The sequence below is a fragment of the Heptranchias perlo genome, chromosome 1, assembly GCF_035084215.1.
Source record: "Heptranchias perlo isolate sHepPer1 chromosome 1, sHepPer1.hap1, whole genome shotgun sequence".
Lineage (NCBI taxonomy): Eukaryota > Metazoa > Chordata > Chondrichthyes > Hexanchiformes > Hexanchidae > Heptranchias > Heptranchias perlo.
In genome coordinates this window covers 12,112,097-12,132,649 of record NC_090325.1, presented here as the reverse complement: position 1 = coordinate 12,132,649, position 20,553 = coordinate 12,112,097, and positions in this window count along the sequence as shown.

Here is a 20,553-nt window from a genome sequence, read left to right as displayed (position 1 = left end):
ACGTCCCAGTTCCCGCCAGGCGGGTTAGGTTGAAATCAGAGGTTTCAGTCTCAGCATCAAGTAATCCCAAGTCAAGTGCAACACCATTAGATGAAACATAACGCCACCTATAATCTACTCCAACTGAACGACCTTAGTCCAATCGGTGAAGAGCAGCTTATTACACCTGGAGTACTGCCTACAGTTTTGGTCTCCTTATCTAGGGAAGGATATACTTACCTTAGAGGGGGTGCAACAAAGGTTCACTAGATTGATTCTTGGGATGAGAGGGTTGTCCTATGAGGAGAGATTGAGTGGAATGGGCCTATACTCTCTGGAGTTTAGAAGAATGAGAGGTGGTCTCATTGGAATGTATAAAATTCTTAGAGGGCTTGACAGGGTTGATGCTGAGAGGCGGTTGCCCCTGGCTGGAGAATCTAGAATTAGGGGTCATAGTCTCAAGATAAGGGGTCGGCCATTTAAGACCGAGATGAGGAAAAATTTCTTCACTCAGAGGGCTGTGAATCTCTACCCCAGAGGGCTGTGGATGCTCAGTCGTTGAGTATATTCAAGACTGAGATCAATAGATATTTAGACACTAAGGGAATCAAGGGATATGAGGAAAGGGCGGGAAAGAGCTAGAGGATAACTAAGGAAAGAGTAGGGCCTATTAGAGACCAAAAAGGTAAACTATGTGGGGAGGTGGAAGATGTGGGTATGGTTCTTAATGAATACTTTGTGTCTGTCTTCACAAAGGAGAGGGATGATGCAGGGATTGAAGTTAAGGAGGAGTGTGAAATATTGGATGGGATAAATAAAGTCAGAGAGGAAGTATTAAGGGGAATAGCAACTTTGAAAGTGGATAAATCACCAGGGCTGGATGAAATGTATCCCAGGCTGTTAAAAGAAACCAGGGAGGAAATAGCAGAGGCTTTAACAATCATTTTCCAAACTTCACTGCATACAGTGCCGGAGGATTGGAGGACTGCTAACGTTGTACCGTTGCTTAAAAAGGGAGAGAAGGATAGACTGAGTAATTACAGGCCAGTCAGCCTAACCTCGGTGGTGGGCAAATTATTGGATTCAATTCTGAGGGACAGGATAAACTGTCACTTAGAAAGGCACGGACTAATCAAGGACAGTCAGCATGGATTTGTTAAAGGGAGGTCGTGTTTGACTAAACTGATCGAATTTTTCGAGGAGGTGACAAGGAGGATCGATGAGGGTAGCGTAATTGATGTAGTCTACATGGATTTTAGCAAGGCTTTTGACAAAGTCCCACATGGCAAAAAAGTAAAGGCCCATGGGATCCAAGGGAATGTGGCAAATTGGATCCAAAATTGGCTCAGTGGCAGTAAGCAAACAATAATGGTCGACGGGTGTTTTTGCGACTGGAAGGCTGTTTCCAGTGAGGTGCCACAAGGCTCGGTACTAGGTCCTTTGCTTTTTTGGTATACATTAACGATTTGAACTTAAACGTAGGGGGCATGATTAAGAAATTTGCTGATGACACAAAGATAGGCCGTGTGGTTGATAGTGAGGAGGAAAGCTGTGGACTGCAGGAAGATATCAATGGACTGGTCAGATGGGCAGAAAAGTGGCAAATGGAGTTCAATCCGGAGAAGTTGAGGTAATGCATTTGGTGAGACCAAACAAGGCAAGGGAGTACACAATAAATGGGAGGATACTGATAGGTGTAATGGATGTGAGTGGACCTTGGAGTGCATGTCCACAGATCCCTGAAGGTAGCAGGACAGGTTGATAAGGTGGTTAAGAAGGCATATGGAATGCTTTCCTTTATTAGCCGAGGCATAGAATATAAAAGCAGGGATGTTATGCTGGAACTGTATAAAATGCTAGTTAGGCCACGGCTTGAGTACTGCGCACAGTTCTGGTCACCACATTACAGGAAGGATGTAATTGCACTAGAAAGGGTGCAGAGGAGATTTATGAGGATGTTGCCAGGACTGGCGAATTTTAGCTATGATGACAGATTGGATAGGTTGGGGTTGTTTTCCTTAGAACAGAGGAGGTTGAGAGGTTATTTGATTGGGGTGTACAAAATTATGAGGGGCCTTGATAGAGTGGATAGGAAGGATCAATTTCCCTTATGGAGGGGTCAATAACCAGGGGCATAGATTTAAAGTGATTGGTAGAAGGATTAGAGCGGAAATGAGGAAAATTCTTTTCACCCAGAGTGTCGTAGGGGTCTGGAACTCACTGCCTGAGAGAGAGGTAGAAGCAGAAACCTTCAACTCATTTAAAAAATACCTGGATGTGCACCTGAAGAGCCGTGATCTGCAGGGCTACGGACCAAATGCGGGAAAGTGGGTTTCGGCTGGGTGGCTCGTTTCTCAGCTGACACAGACTGAATGGCCTACTTCTGTGCCGTAAATTTTCTATGATTCTATGATACTATGAACGTGGAGTTGAGGTAGAAGATCAGCCATGATCTTCTACCTCAATGGGACATTCTCAGTTATCCCACAATTTGCTGTATTTCTGAGTAAGAATTGTCAACCTAAGGTTGGTTTGTGTTGAGAGTGCACACTTGGTGGGAGGGTGCTTGAATCAGCACAAACTCATTTGATGAGAGAAGGGGGAAGAGATTTTTTTGCCCCATCAGTCTGAATTGGATTTAAACTCAGGTTTCCGTAACAATACTACAATTCTTAAGTATGAGAATGTAGAGATGCTCCCTTAACGCCAGGAAGTACTGCATCAATGCTGCAGTGATGCAATCGATTAGGAGCAGTCTGGAATAAGCCAGGTGGAGCTTTTAAGCGCCGAGTTACTGAGTACGAAATTGTTAAAAACCATTACAAATTTAAGGTTACATTTTTCTGCCTTAGTTGTTTTCCTCGAATGGCTCTTTTCCTGCTTCATTCAGTGACAGATTATTAGGAACATGAACAACAGCAAGAATAACACATGGGCATAGAGTTTCACCACCTCAGGACGTCCCAAAGTTCTTTACAGCCAATGAAGTACTTTTGAAGTGTAGTCACTGTTGTAAAGTAGGAAACGTGGCAGCCAATTTACACACAGCAAGCTCCCACAAACAGCAATGTGATAATGACCAGATAATCTGTTTTTTGTGATGTTGATTGAGGGATAAATATCGGTCAGGACACTGGGGAGAACTCCCCTGCTCTTCTTCGAATAGGGACGGTTTACGTCTACCTGAGAGGGCCCCTTTACACATTTATGGGCAACTGATTGTATTATGTTTTCTCCAGTGTCAGCTTGGAATGATCCCAAAGCATGACAGGTAATGGCAATTGTGAGCTAGATGGTCAGTGGTAATGCCATGCCCATGATGGTTTGGCTGAAGGTTTGCTTGGAAGCAAGGGCACGACCATTTCACAGGGTCTCTTTGTAAATTGAGAGCTGTGCAGGGATTTCTCTACTGACATTGAAGACATCTTTTATCAAACACCCACCCTGAATCTCTGGTGTGGGAGTACCAGTAGGTGGATGCAGATGTGCACCCTGACCTGTCATGCCACACCACGATTGATCCTTCCCTTCTTCCACCTTCAAGAATCAGACACACTGTGGGGGAGTTCCCATGGGGAAACCCAATGTGGCAATATTGCAGGTGTTGCAAAAAAAAAGCCGCACCACAAAATTTGCCACAAAGGCTCCTGAAAACCCACAAGATAAACAGCACAAAAATAGACACAAAAATTGCTCATTTCAGGCCTCTTAGAAGCGCACCTTGGTAATCACCACAGATCCTTCCAATCCTGAAAGCCCATTTTATATGAAACAGGCAAAGGTTTCCCCAACAAGGATTCCCTCCACCAAAAATACTCTCGATGCGTAAAATGGGTGGAGCTCCAGAGTGACAGCTCTCTGTCCCATTTTCCAATTTGGAAGGAGTGCTTTACACCCAATTATTGTGTGTTGCTAATAACAGCAACAACAACTTGCATTTATATAGCACCTTTAATGTAGTAAAACATGCCAAGGCGCTTCACAGGAGGGTTATCAAACAAAATTTGATGCCGAGCCACATAAGGAGATATTGGGACAAGTGACCAAAACTTGGCCAAAGAGGTAAGTTTTAAGGAGCATCTTAAAGGATGAGAGAGAGGTGGAGAGGCAGAGAGGTTTAGGGACGGAATTCCAGCGCTTAGGGCCTGGGCAGCTCAAGGCACAGCTGCCAATGGTGGAGCAATCAAAATTGGGGCTGTGCAAGAGGCCAGAATTAGAGGAGCGCAGGGATCTCGGAGGGTTGTAAGGCTGGAGGAGGTTACAGAGATATACGTAGGGCGTGGCCACAGAGGGAGTTGAAAACAGGGATGAGAATTTTAAAATCGAGGTGTTGCCGGACCGGGAGCAAATGTAGGTGAGCGATGGTGTCAAATGTGATGAAAGGGTGGCGGGGGTGGGGGGGGGGGGGAGGGAGCAGAAGTGATGAATAACAATAACATAACTGTAAAAAAAACTTGGTGTAAAGTAGAAGATAAATTAAAATAAATAAAGGAGACTCTTCTCCCGGCCTTCAGGCAACTGGAAACCTTGCAGAATATAAGAACATTAGAAATAGGAGCAGGAGTACACCATACGGCCCCTTGAGTCTGCTCCGCCATTCAATCAGCTTATAGAATCATAGAAAGGTTACAGCACGGAAGGAGGCCATTCGGCTCATCGTGTCCGTGCCGGCTCTATGCAAGAGCAATCCGGCTAGTCCCACTCCCCCGCCCTATCCCCATAGTCCTGCAATTATTTTCCTTTCAAGTACTTATCCAGTTCCCTTTTGAAAGCCACGACTGAATCTGCCTCCACCACCCCCTCGGGCAGTGCATTCCAGATCCCAACCACTCTCTATGTAAAAACGATTTCCTCATGTCACCTTTGTTTTTTTTGCCAATCACCTTAAATCCATGCCCACTGGTTCTTGACCCTTCTGCCAATGGGAACAATTTCTCTCTATCTACTCTGTCTGGACCCTTCATGATTTTGAATACCTCTATCAAATCTCCTCACAACTGTTTCTGTTCTAAGGAGAACAACCCCAGCTTCTCCAGTCTATCCACGTAACTAAAGTCCCTCATCCCTGGAATCATTCTCGTAAATCTCTTCTGCACTCTCTCCAAGGCCTTCACATCTTTCCGAAAGTGCGGTACCCAGAACTGGACACAATACTCCAGTTGTGGCCGAACCAGTATTTTATAAAGGTTCAACATAACTTCCTTTCTTTTGTACTCTATGCCTCTATGCCAGGATCCCGTATGCTTTTTTAACCGCTTTCTCAACCTGCCCTGCCACCTTCAACAATTTGTGCACATATACCCCCAGATCTCTGTGTTCCTGGCTGATGGCTGATCTTCGACCTCAACTCCACTTTCCCACCCGATCCCCATATCCCTTGATTCCCCTAGCATCCCAAAATCTCAGCATTACATATATTCAATGACTCAGCATCCACAGCCCTCTTAGGTAGAGAATTCTAAAGATTCGCAACCCTCTGCGTGAAGAAGTTTCTCCTCATCTCAGTGTTGAATCTCACCACCTTCTCAAGGGCAATAACGGATGGGCAATAAATGCTGGCCTTGCCAGCGATGCCCACATCCCATGAACGAATTAATAAAAAGAATGGCCGACCCCTTATTCTGTGACTATGCCCCCTAGTTCTGGACTCTTGAGCCAGGGGAAACAATCTCTCGGCATCTACCCTGTCAAGCCTCCTAATAATCTGATATGTTTCAATGAGATCACCTCTCATTCTTCTAAACTCCAGAGAGAATAGGCCCACTCAACCTCTCCTCATAGGACAACCCTATCATCCCAGGAATCAATCTAGTGAACCTTCGTTGTAGCGCCTCCTTAGATAAGGAGACCAAAACTGTACCCAGTGCTCCAGGTGAGGTCTCACTAAAGCTTTACAACAGTAGTAAGACTTCCTTATTCTTGTACTCCAACCCCCTTGCAATAAAGGCCAACATGCCATTTGCTTTCCTAATTGCCTGCTGTACCTGCATACTAACTTTTTGTGTTTCTTGTACCAGGACACCCAAATCTCTCTGAACGCCAACATTTAATAGTTGCTCACAATTTTAAAAATATTCTATTTTTCTATTTTTTCTACCAAAGTGAATAATCTCCATCTGTCGCTTTCTTGCCCACTCACTTAACCTGTCTATAGACTCTTTATGTCCTCCTCACAGCTTACTTTCCCACCTAGCTTTGTATCGTCAGCAAACTTGGATACATTACACTCGGTCCCTTCATCTAAGTCATTAATATAGATTGTAAATAGCTGAGGCCCAAGCACTGATCCTTATGACAGCCCACTAGTTACAGCCTGCCAACCTGAGAATGACCCGTTTATTCCTACTCTTTGTTTTCTGTCCTTTAACCAATCCTCTATCCATGCTAATATATTACCGCCAACACCATGAGTCCTTACCTTGTGTAACAACCTTTTATGTGGCACCTTATCGAATGCCTTTTGAAAATCCAAATATACTACATCCACTGGTTCCCCTTTATCTACCTTGCTGGTTACATCCTCACAAAACTCTGATCAATTTGTCAAACATGATTTCCCTTTCATAAAACCGTGTTGACTCTGCCTAATCATATTATGATTTTCTAAGTGCCTTGTTACCACTTCCTTAATAATTGATTCCAGCATTTTCCCAACGACCGATGTCAGGCTAACTGGCCTATAGTTCCCTTTTTTCTGTCTCCCTCCCTTCTTGAGTAGCGGGGTAAAATTTGCCACCTTCCAGTCCACTGGGACTGTTCCATAATCTAGGGAATTTTGGAAGATCATAACCAATGCATCCGCTATCTCTGCAGCCACCTCTTTTAAACCCTAGGATGTAGCCCATCAGGTCCAGGGGATTTGTTGGCTTTTTGTCCCATTAGTTTCTCTCTAGTGGTATTAGTTGTTTTAAGTTCCTCACTCTCATTTATCCCTTGGTTCCCCACTATTTTTGGTATGCTTTTTGTGTCTTCTACTGTGAAGACAGATACAAAATATTTGTTCATCGCATCTGCCATTTCCTAATTCCCCATTATAATTTCTCCTGTCTCAGCCTCTAAGGGACCAACATTTACTTTTGCTACTCTCTTCCTTTTTACATACTTGTAGAAGCTCTTACAATCCGTTTTTATATTTCTTGTTAGTTTACTTTCATATTCTATTTTCTCCCTTTTTATCAATTTTTTGGTTGTCCTTTGTTGGTTTCTAAAACTCTCCCAATCCCCAAGCTTATTACGCTTCTAGGCAACATTATAGGCCTCTTCCTTCAATCTAATACACTCCTTAACTTCTTTAGTTAGCTATGGGTGGATCACTTTTCCCGTGGAGTTTTTATTTCTCAATGGAATGTATACTTGTTGAGAATATTGAAATATTTCTTAAAATGTTTGCCATTGCTTTTCAGCCGTCAAACCCTTTAATTTAATTTCCCAATCTACCTTCGACAACTCGCCTCTCAATCCTATGTAATTGGCTTTATTTAAGTTTAAGATGATCGGAAAAGGATCTGACAGCAGCTAGAAGTATATTTAGCAGCTGCTAGAGCAAGTAAAACAAGTGAGAAACACCTATTTTCCTATAGTATTAGGGTCGAAGCATTAGTATTTATCCTAATTTTAACTTTGAGGAAGGAAAAAATCTGGTACTGGATGTAACAATGAATAGGTTCAGGAAATACTGCAATTGCAAATAAAATCTGATGGGAAAGAAAGATACTTTTCAATTGTATATAGAAAACAGGACAAACTATTAATCATAAAAACATACAGCACTGAAGGAAGGCCATTCGGCCCATTGTGCCTGTGAAAGAACTATCTAATTAGTCCCACTCCCCCTGCTCTTTCCCCATAGCCCTGCAAATGTTTTCCTTTTCAAGTATTTATCCAATTCCTTTTTGAAAGTTACTACTGAATCCGCTTCCACCACCCTTTCATTCCCGTTCATTCCAGATGATTACAACTCGCTGCGTTAAAAAAAACTCTTCTCATCTCCCCCCTGGTTCTTTTATCGACATTAAATACTTCACGGTAAGATCTATGAATTTGGTGAACTGACAACATCAATAATAAAGGATAGTTTCATTTGTGAAATAATAGGTAACACCCATGTGAGAATATAGAACAAAGTAAGACCTTGACATTTGACAAAGAGATACAGATACAGTGGGGCAGCCGAAAGAGGGAATAGAAAGGTCAAAGGTACCATTCCGGCAGTGGTCAGGTTTCAGATTAAGAACCAGTGAAATAAGGAATCTGCTATGCCATCTATCAAAGCTAGAGAAGAGATGGAAAAGAGAATATTGTGTAGATGGGGGGAATGTTGTCCAGCCTTTAGGAAAGCTTGCATAAAGTACAGCAAAAATAAGAAAGATCCAAAAATGAGGCAAATCATATCACCGGCCCAAGCAAGTGCATTGTTGTGGAAGAAAGGTCTTGAGAGGACTTTGGAGGTGGTAGAGGAAAGTCAAGCAAATGAGAGATTTTTTTCAAATGTATTCTTGGGATGGGGAGCCAACATCTATTGCCCATCCCGAGTTGCCCTCGAAAAAGTGGTGGTGGGCCTTCTTCTCGAACTGCTCAACCATAGCATTAGGGGCTTGGATGGAGAGAAATTTGTTGAGTGTATTCAGGAGGAATTTCTCATTCAGTATGTGGATGGCCCGACTAGAGAGGGGGCAAAACTTGACCTCCTCTTGGGAAATAAGGAAGGGCAGGTGACAGAAGTGTTAGTGAGGGATCACTTTGGGACCAGTGATCATAATTCCATTAGTTTTAAGATAGCGATGGAGAATGATAGGTCTGGCCCAAAAGTTAAAATTCTAAATTGGGGAAAGGCCAATTTTGATGGTATTAGACAGGAACTTTCAGAAGTTGATTGGGAGAGTCTGTTGGCAGGCAAAGGGACGTCTGGTAAGTGGGAGGCTTTCAAAAGTTTGTTAACCAGGGTTCAGGGTAAGCACATTCCTTATAAAGTGAAGGGCAAGGCTGGTAGAAGTAGGGAACCTTGGATGACTCGGGAGATTGAGGCCCTAGTCAAAAAGAAGAAGGAGGCATATGACATGCATAGGCAGCTGGGATCAAGTGGATCCCTTGAAGAGTATAGAGATTGCCGGAGTAGAGTTAAGAGAGAAATCAGGAGGGCAAAAAGGGGACATGAGATTTCTTTGGCAGATAAGGCAAAGGAGAATCCAAAGAGCTTCTACAAATACATAAAGGGCAAAAGAGTAACTAGGGAGAGAGTAGGGCCTCTTAAGGATCAACAAGGTCATCTATGTGCGGAACCACAAGAGATGGGTGAGATCCTGAATGAATATTTCACATCGGTATTTACGGTTGAGAAAGGCATGGATGTTGGGGAACTTGGGGAAATAAATAGTGATGTCTTGAGGAGTGTACATATTACAGAGAGGGAGGTGCTGGAAGTCTTAACGCGCATCAAGGTAGATAAATCTCCGGGACCTGATGAAATGTATCCCAGGACGTTATGGGAGGTTAGGGAGGAAATTGCGGGTCCCCTAGCAGAGATATTTGAATCATCGACAGCTACAGGTGAGGTGCCTGAAGATTGGAGGGTAGCAAATGTTGTGCCTTTGTTTAAGAAGGGCGGCAGGGAAAAGCCTGGGAACTACAGACCGGTGAGCCTGACATCTGTAGTGGGTACGTTGTTAGAGGGTATCCTGAGAGACAGGATCTACAGGCATTTGGAGAGGCAGGGACTGATTAGGAACAGTCAGCATGGTTTTGCGAGAGGAAAATCATGTCTCACGAATTTGATTGAGTTTTTTGAAGGGGTAACCAAGAAGATAGATGAGGGCTGTGCAGTAGACGTGGTCTACATGGACTTTAGCAAAGCCTTTGACAAGGTACCGCATGGTAGGTTGTTACATAAGGTTAAATCTCACGGGATCCAAGGTGAGGTAGCCAATTGGATACAAAATTGGCTTGACGACAGAAGACAGAGGGTGGTTGTAGAGGGTTGTTTTTCAGACTGGAGGCCTGTGACCAGCGGTGTGCCTCAGGGATCGGTGCTGGGTCCGCTGTTATTTGTTATTTATATTAATGATTTGGATGAGAATTTAGGAGGAATGGTTAGTAAGTTTGCAGATGACACCAAGATTGGTGGCATTGTGGACAGTGAAGAAGGTTATCTAGGATTGCAACGGGATCTTGATAAATTGGGCCAGTGGGATGAATGGCAGATGGAGTTTAATTTAGATAAATGTGAGGTGATGCATTTTGGTAGATCGAATCGGACCAGGACCTACTCCGTTAATGGTAGGGCGTTGGGGAGAGTTATAGAACAAAGAGATCTAGGAGTACAGGTTCATAGCTCCTTGAAAGTGGAGTCACAGGTGGATAGGGTGGTGAAGAAGGCATTCGGCACGCTTGGTTTCATTGGTCAGAACATTGAATACAGGAGTTGGGATGTCTTGTTGAAGTTGTACAAGACATTAGTAAGGCCACACTTGGAATATTGTGTACAGTTCTGGTCACCCTATTATAGAAAGGATATTATTAAACTAGAAAGAGTGCAGAAAAGATTTACTAGGATGGACAAGGGCAGCAAGCACATGGGAACAACACCACCTGCACGTTCCCCTCCAAGTCACACACCATCCCGACTTGGAAATATATCGCCGTTCCTTCATCGTCGCTGGGTCAAAGTCCTGGAACTCCCTTCCGAACAGCACTGTGGGAGAACTTTCACCACACGGACTGCAGCGGCTCAAGAAGGCTGCTCACCACCGCCTTCTCAAGGGCAATTAGAGATGGGCAATAAATGCTGGCCTTGCCAGCGATGCCCACTTCCCATGAACGAATTAAAAAAAGAATCGAATTGGCCAAAGATTGGCGTCTGTGATGGTGGGGATATTGGGAGGAGGCCGAGATGGATCATCCACTCGGCACTTCTGGCTGAAGATGGTTGCAAACGCTTCAGCCTTGTCTTTTGCACCCACGTACTGGACTCCGCCATCATTGAGGATGGGGATGTTTGCAGAACCTCCTCCTCCCGTTAGTTGTTTAATTGTCCACCACCATTCACGACTGGATGTGGCAGGACTGTAGAGCTTTGATCTGATCCATTGGTTGTGGAATCGCTTAGCTCTGTCTATAGCATGTTGCTTCCGCTGTTAAGCATGCATGTAGCCCTCTGTTGTAGCTTCACCAGGTTTGCACCTCATTTTTAGGTACGCCTGGTGCTGCTCCTGGCATGCTCTTCTACACTCCTCATTGAACCAGGGTTGATCCCCTGGCTTGTTCGTAATGGTAGAGTGAGGAATATGCCGGGCCATTAGGTTACAGATTGTGCTGGAATACAATTCTGCTGCTGCTGATGGTCCACAGTGCCTCATGGATGCCCAGTTTTGAGCTGCTAGATCTGATTTGAATCTATCCCTTTTAGCACAGTGATAGTTCTACACAACACATTGGATGGTCTCCTCAGTGTGAAGACAGGACTTCGTCTCCACGAAGACTGTGCGGTGGTCACTCCTACCCATACTGTCATGGACAGATGCATTTGCGACAGGTAGATTGGTGAGGATGAGGTCAAGTAGGGTTTTCCCTCGTGTTGGTTCGCTCACCACCTGCCGCAGGCCCATTCCGGCCGTATGTCCTTCAGAACTCGGCCAGCTCGGTCAGTAGTGGTGCTACCGAGCCACTCTTGGTGATGGACATTGAAGTCCCCCACCCAGAGTACATCCTGTGCCCTTGCTACCCTCAGTGCTTCCTCCAAGTGGTGCTCAACATGGAGGAGGACTGATTCATCAGCTGAGGGAGGGCAGTAGTTGGTAATCAGCAGGAGGTTTCTTGCCCATGTTTGACCTGATGCCATGAGATTTCATGGGGTCCGGAGTCAATGTTGAGGACTCTCAGGGCTACTCCCTCCTGACTGTATATCACTGTACCACCACCTCTGGTGGGTCTGACCTTCTCGTGGGACAGGACATACCCAGGGATGGTAATGGAAGAGTCTGGGACATTGGCTGAAAGGTATGATTCTGTAAGTATGGCTATGTCAGGCTGTTGCTTGACTAGTCTGTGGGACAGCTCTTCCAATTTTGGCACAAGTCCCCAGATGTTAGTGAGGAGGACTTTTCAGGGTCGACTGGGCTTGGTTTGCCTTTGTCGTGTCCGGTGCCCAGTTACCCAAAAAGTGGCAAGGATGTGGATCGCGCTACCTCAAGGAGTAGTTGAGGCAAATAGCATAGATGCATTTAAGGGGAAGCTGGATAAGCACCCGAAGGAGAAAGGAATGGAAGGATATGCTGATAGGGTTAGATGAAATAGAGAGGGAAGAGGCTCGTGTGGAGCATAAATGCAGGCATAGACCAGTTGGGCCAAATGGCCTGTTTCTATGCTGTGGACTTGTTGGGGGTGATTTTAAACCCCAAGAACGGGTGGGTTGGGAATGGATGGGACTTGAAAATAGTTATTTTTTTGTGGTAACCGCGAAATTTTTGGACTTTGCATTCCCAGTGGGAAGTCTGTACTTTTCCGCGCCGACATTAAACCCAGAAATAAAGCTGGGTCGTGGTTGCAACCCAAAAAACAACTATTTTCAACTCCCACCCACCCCCCCCCACCAACCCACCCGTTGTTGGGGTTTAAAATCCCCCTCAATGTAACAATGTGAGAAAGACATGCGGAGACGCCTAGGTGTAATCAATTACCCTGTCAAATTTTGTCTGATTACGCTCTTGTGAAGCGCCTTGGGACGTTTTACTACGTTAAAGGCGCGATATAAATGCAAGTTGTTGTTATTGTTATAAATTCATTCCAAATCTCCCAGAAAAATTATTACCTCTTTAAAAATTAGAAAACAGGTGGAGCAAACAGGTAAAAAATATGGGAATGCCTAAAGTGACTGTTGATCCAAAACCTGGTTCCATGTTCTTGACTGGATAATCAAAACATCAACTGATGCATCAAAGACCTGATTGGGGGCCTGCCTTTTAGCTGCTGTAAAAGTATAGTGATCAGAGACAACCTAATGCGTACGGATCAGATTCATTTAATGCTGGGGAGACAAGTATGCACACATTGAGAAAGAGCGGTTAACAATGAAACAAAAGCAAAATACTGTAGATGGTGGAAATCTGAAATAAAAACAGAAAATGTCGGAAACGCTCAGCCAGTCAGGCGGCATCTGTGGAGAGAAAAATGGAGTTGATATTCGGTCATCGATGTGAAACGTTAACTCTGTTTCTCTCTCCACAGAGGCTGCCTGACCTGCCGAGTGTTTCCAGCATTTTCTGCTGTTAATAATAATGTTTGCTTTTTTAAAAATTCGTTCACGGGATGTGGGCGTCGCTGGCGACGCCAGCATTTATTGCCCATCCCTAATTGCCCTTGAGAAGGTGGTGGTGAGCCGCCTTCTTGAACCGCTGCAGTCCGTGTGGTGAAGGCTCTCCCACAGTGCTGATAGGTAGGGAGTTCCAGGATTTTGACCCAGGAGGGCCAAATGAAGTTTTGATGAAGGAATGGTGATATATTTACATGATGTGGAGATGCCGGTGATGGACTGGGGTTGACAATTGTAAACAATTTTACAACACCAAGTTATAGTCCAGCAATTTTATTTTAAATTCACAAGCTTTCGGAGATTTTCTCCTTCCTCAGGCAAATGTTTCAAGATCTCCTTGAAGCCTACGCATTTATACATATTGAACAATAATACATGGTGTTTACAGACTGCCCCTGCAACTGCCCGTTGCCAAGGCAATCACCGTGTTCAGACAGAGAGGTGTTACCTGCAGAACCTCCGAATACACATTCAACAAAAAAACAAACAGGGAAAAAAAACCAGAGAAAAAAAAAACACAGAGAGAGGCAGAAACATCCGGAAGGCAGAGAGAGCCAGCAAATGACCCATTATATTAAAAACAGATAACATTTGTTCGCTGGTGGGGTAACGTGTAGCGTGACATGAACCCAAGATCCCGGTTGAGGCCGTCCTCATGGGTGCGGAACTTGGCTATCAATTTCTGCTCGACGATTTTGCGTTGTCGTGTGTCTCGAAGGCCGCCTTGGAGTACGCTTACCCGAAGGTCGGTGGATGAATGTCCATGACTGCTGAAGTGTTCCCCGACTGGGAGGGAACCCTCCTGTTTGGCGATTGTTGCGCGGTGTCCGTTCATCCGTTGTCGCAGCGTCTGCATGGTCTCGCCAATGTACCATGCTCTGGGGCATCCTTTCCTGCAACGTATGAGGTAGACAACGTTGGCTGAGTCACAGGAGTATGAACCATGCACCTGGTGGGTGGTGTCATCTCGTGTGATGGTGGTATCTGTGTCGATGATCTGGCATGTCTTGCAGAGGTTACCGTGGCAGGGTTGTGTGGCGTCGTGGACGCTGTTCTCTTGAAAGCTAGGTAGTTTGCTGCGAACGATGGTCTGTTTGAGGTTGGGTGGCTGTTTAAAGGCGAGTAGTGGAGGTGTGGGGATGGCCATAGCGAGGACAAAATGAGGACAAACACCTCGCTATGGCCATCCCCACACCTCCACTACTCGCCTTTAAACAGCCACCCAACCTCAAACAGACCATCGTTCGCAGCAAACTACCTAGCTTTCAAGAGAACAGCGTCCACGACGCCACACAACCCTGCCACGGTAACCTCTGCAAGACATGCCAGATCATCGACACAGATACCACCATCACACGAGATGACACCACCCACCAGGTGCATGGTTCATACTCCTGTGACTCAGCCAACGTTGTCTACCTCATACGTTGCAGGAAAGGATGCCCCAGAGCATGGTACATTGGCGAGACCATGCAGACGCTGCGACAACGGATGAACGGACACCGCGCAACAATCGCCAAACAGGAGGGTTCCCTCCCAGTCGGGGAACACTTCAGCAGTCATGGACATTCATCCACCGACCTTCGGGTAAGCGTACTCCAAGGCGGCCTTCGAGACACACGACAACGCAAAATCGTCGAGCAGAAATTGATAGCCAAGTTCCGCACCCATGAGGACGGCCTCAACCGGGATCTTGGGTTCATGTCACGCTACACGTTACCCCACCAGCGAACAAATGTTATCTGTTTTTAATATAATGGGTCATTTGCTGGCTCTCTCTGCCTTCCGGATGTTTCTGCCTCTCTCTGTGTTTTTTTTTTCTCTGGTTTTTTTTCCCTGTTTGTTTTTTTGTTGAATATGTATTCGGAGGTTCTGCAGGTAACACCTCTCTGTCTGAACACGGTGATTGCCTTGGCAACGGGCAGTTGCAGGGGCAGTCTGTAAACACCATGTATTATTGTTCAATATGTATAAATGCGTAGGCTTCAAGGAGATCTTGAAACATTTGCCTGAGGAAGGAGAAAATCTCCGAAAGCTTGTGAATTTAAAATAAAATTGCTGGACTATAACTTGGTGTTGTAAAATTGTTTACGATATATTTACAAGTCGGGATGGTGTGTGACTTGGAGGGGAACATGCAGGTGGTGTTGTTCCCATGCGCCTGCTGCCCTTGTCCTTCGAGGTGGTAGAGGTCGCGGGTTTGGGAGGTGCTGTCGAAGAAGCTTTGGCAAGTTGCTGCAGTGCATCCTGTGGATGGTACACACTCCAGCCACAGTGCGCCGGTGGTGAAGGGAGTGATTGTTTAGGGTGATGGATGGGGTGCCAATCAAGCGGGCTGCTTTGTCCTGGATGGTGTCGACCTAGTGAAAAGTTCATTCAGTTTGCGCATGGCATCCCCTTAGTGTTGAAAATGAACCACGAGCTGCTAATTGCTCTCTTTGTGAAACATTTGAGTTACTACCCTTTGCAAATTCAAAGAATGATGACCAGATTAAAGAGAGATAACCTGAAGGTGTCATACATACCCGGCAAATTTACCTACGCCTCTGATACACTGAGGCACCAGAAGGTCTCCAGCTAATTTCTCATTGTGGTAGATCTTGATTCTGTGCGATAGTGTAAAACAGGTGATAGCGAATCAGCAGCTTTGTTTTACATCTCTCCCCATTTTTATTTCCATTCAATGGTGTTTGCTCATTTCTTTCTCTTCATTCCTGGGATATGGGAGTCGCTGGCAAGGCCAAAATTTATTGCCCATCCCTAGTTGCCCTTGAGAAGGTGGTGGTGGGCCGCCTTCTTGAACTGCTGCAGTTTGTGTGGTGAAGGTTCTCCCACAGTGCTGTCAGGTAGGGAGTTCCAGCAACTCAGCAATGATGAAGGAATGTTGTCATAGAGTCATAGAGTTATACAGCACGGATAGAGGCCCTTCGGCCCATCGTGTCCGCGCCGGCCATCAGCCCTGTCTACTCTAATCCCATATTCCAGCATTTGGTCCGTAGCCTTGTATGCTATGGCATTTCAAGTGCTCATCCAAATGCTTCTTGAATGTTGTGAGGGTTCCTGCCTCCACAACCCTTTCAGGCAGTGAGTTCCAGACTCCAACCACCCTCTGGGTGAAAAAGTTCTTTCTCAAATCCCCTCTAAACCTCCCGCCTTTTACCTTGAATCTATGTCCCCTTGTTATAGTACCCTCAACGAAGGGAAAAAGCTCCTTAGTATCCATCCTATCTGTGCCCCTCATAATTTTGTACACCTCAATCATGTCCCCCCTCAGCCTCCTCTGCTCCAAGGAAAACAAACCCAATCTTCCCAGTCTCTCTTCATAGCTGAAGCGCTCCAGCCCTGGTAACATCCTGGTGAATCTCCTCTGCACCCTCTCCAAAGCGATCACATCCTTCCTGTAGTGTGGCGACCAGAACTGCACACAGTACTCCAGCTGTGGCCTAACCAGTGTTTTATACAGCTCCATCATAACCTCCTTGCTCTTATATTCTATGCCTCGGCTAATAAAGGCAAGTATCCCATATGCCTTCTTTACCACCTTATCTACCTGTTCCGCCGCCTTCAGGGATCTGTGAACTTGCACACCAAGATCCCTCTGACCCTCTGTCTTGCCTAGGGTCCTCCCATTCATTGTGTATTCCCTTGCCTTGTTAGTCCCTCCAAAGTGCATCACCTCGCACTTTTCCGGGTTAAATTCCATTTGCCACTGTTCCGCCCATCTGACCAACCCATCTATATCGTCCTGCAGACTGAGGCTATCCTCCTCGCTATTTACCACCCTACCAATTTTTGTATCATCAGCGAACTTACTGATCATACCTTTTACATTCATATCCAAGTCATTAATGTAGACCACAAACAGCAAGGGACCCAGCACCGATCCCTGTGGTACCCCACTGGCCACAGGCTTCCAGTCACAAAAACAACCTTCGACCATCACCCTCTGCCTTCTGCCACTAAGCCAGTTTTGTATCCAAAGTGCCAAGGCACCCTGGATTCCATGGGCTCGTGCCTTCTTGACCAGTCTCCTGTGGGGGACTTTATCGAAGGCCTTACTGAAATCCATGTATACCACATCCACTGCGTTACCCTCATCCACACGCCTAGTCACCCCCTCAAAAAATTCAATCAAATTAGTCAGACATGATCTTCCCTTGACAAAGCCATGTTGACTATCCCTGATTAATCCTTGCTTCTCCAAGTGGAGACTAATTTTGTCCTTCAGAATTTTTTCCAATAATTTTCCTACCACTGATGTTAGGCTCACTGGCCTGTAGTTCCCCGGTTTTTCCCTACTCCCCTTCTTGAATAATGGTATTACATTAGCGGTTCTCCAGTCCTCTGGCACATCCCCTTTGGCCAGAGAGGTTCTGAATATATGTGTCAGAGCCCCCGCAATCTCCTCCTTTGCCTCACACAGTAGCCTGGGATACATTTCGTCCGGGCCTGGGGATTTATCCATTTTTAGGCCTGCTAAAACCGCCAATACCTCCTCCCGCTCGATGTTAATATGTTCGAGTATATCACAGTCCCCCTGCCGTATTTCTATGTCTACATCGTCCTTCTCCATAGTGAAAACAGATGCAAAAAATTCATTTAGAACCCCTCCTACATCTGCCGGCTCCACACACAGATTGCCATTTTTGTCCCTAATGGGCCCTATTTTTTCCCTAGTCATCCTCTTACCCTTAATATACTTATAAAACATCTTATATGTTCAAGTCGGGATGGTGTGTGATGGAGGGGAACGTGCAGGTGGTGTTGTTCCCATGCACCTGCTGCCCTTGTCTTCTAGATGGGGGAGGTCACGGGTTTGTGAGGTGCTGTCGAAGAAGCCTTGGCGAGTTGCTGCAGTACATCCCGTAGAGAGTACACACTGCAGCCACGGTGCGCCGGTGGTGGAGGGAATGGGTGTTTAAGGTGGTGGATGGGCTGCCGATCAAGCAGACTGCTTTGCCCTGGATGGTGTCGAGCTTCTTGAGTGCACACTTCTGAATAAGTGGAAGAGTAGTCAGTAATTCTCAGCTCGTTTTTCCCATGCCATATGAACAGATTAGTCCTTACTTTCTAGCATAGTCCATTTGCTACTGGGTGAGGTTTCAGTGATTCTGGTTGTCGGTTTGATCAATATATTAAGGATGATGAGCCACTTGCTACTTTACAAGTGACATCCTGATTTATTCAGGTCAATACATATCTTCTAATGCCTGTTTATTTTTACATTTCTCTATGTTTAGGTGGCCCTCATCAATCTTGTGCAACGTTTGTTATTCCTCAATCAACATCACCAAAATCCTGGCCTGTTCTCACTTAACTGATCTCACTTAACTGGCATATGAGCAGGGACTCAGTAATTGGCCTCAGTACCCCTGTGCTGGGTAGGAGGTAAAACAGGAGTCAGAGTTCCCAGTCCTGTTCGTTATCACGGACATTCATTGAGAATAGGAACATAGGAATTGCTGGACTGAAAAAGACCAAGGTTCATCTAGTTCACCTTCTACCATCCTGGTAGTTGCCTGATACAATGATAATGGAGTTGTTGACTAATCATGGCAACAAATCTCTATCAATTAGTCTACAACAGACCCAGACTTGACACGAGGAAAACCCCCAGTGGTCGACAGCTTTGGGAACCAAAGTCATCTGTTCCTCCCAAGCATGTTGCGCTCACCACATGTCATGTCTCAAATTACTCATATAACAGAAAATAATATTTTGGGATACGTATATGTTCTGGGATAACACTGAGACAAACATGCCCACCTAGAAAACTGGCAAAAGCTGACCGACAGCTGCAAAAAGGTGGACCTTGTGGAGGTCAAAACCCCTTTAACAAAAGACATTTGAAAGAAAGGGTTAACTGTACCTCTTTTAAACAAAGATATTTGAAAACCTGCAAACACAATAATGTAGTGTGTTCTTACAAATCCTGTTTTTCCCTCACTGTCGCTGATGGTATTAGAGAAGTCTGAGTTTCGGGATCGAAGACATTGTACTGTGGATAGGTAACTAGATTATTGAATAAATAAGTTAGATGGATCATACTGAGCTTAAAACATTGTCAGGTTTTCAAAACACATAGGCTTTTGGAAACACAAGCTTTTCAACATAGCAAGGGGTAATGTAAGAAAAGGCATATATCAAAGGCTTCGGATCGGGAATGCAATGTTAGATGTGAAAAGGTGTTGGCCTTTTCATTTCTATCTGGTTGTCTGTTCAAGAACTGGGAGTTGTGAAACGTCAAAAAGTATTGCATCCAGCATATGATCAAATGGTGTAAGAAATGGATTTGAAACCACTGAAGCAATCAAAATTGGAGACGTCAGAACCATTAAGAATGTCTGTGTATAGGCATCAAAGGGGCTAGTTCTACATGAAAGGCCATAAACAGAGATAATAAAGGGGCCTTTTACATTCCATTGTTCGAGCACATGGTCTTTTCTACATCAAAAGAGTCTCCGGTCACATGATCAAAGCCTAAACTGTCAATCATTGAAGTATGTTAATGATTGAGGCATAGCAACAGGGAGCGTTTGGACAAAAAGAATGACCCTCCCCAATCCTACATCCTATTGGTAAAAAACAATATAAAAAGAAGGCTTTGAGAAAAGAACAGTCTCATCACTACCCGGCAGTCACAAGGAATGCACACTGCAGTTGAACATCATGCAACAAGAGGACCTCGAGGGCTGAAGAGTTGATCAACCTTCAGGCCCGATGAGCAAATTCCTTGGTTTAAAGGTTGTATATGTATTAATGATTTGCCTGATGTGTGTATGAATTGTTAAGTTATTACACAATAATGTTGTGAATTATTAAGTGTATAACGGGACTTTAAAGAGGAAAGTCATATGGTTTGATTTTGCTTCATGAATATTCGTATAAATAATATAATTAAATAATTACTTGTGATTAATGAAACTACCGTGAGTGAGGGTGACTTTCTTTGCTTGACTATTCGTCCAGTTTCCAAGAATCACAGGAAATAAGGAATTTCCTACAACCTATGAAAGCTAGCAGGTCAAAAGCAGCCCGACGTGTGGGCCTTATGACAGGTGGAAATGAGGAGTGCAATGGGACACGGGCTTGTCATAACTCGAGTTGCAGGTATACCCAACGTTCCATCAATTTGATTGCAGGAGAAAAAACCCCAAAGCATACAAAGGTACAGCTTGCAGCAGTGGTTGACTTTATCAATCACTGAAGGGTGATGTGAGTGCTGTAGGAATGAGATTTGGTGCCATTTCCACCCAGCAAATGATTTTTAA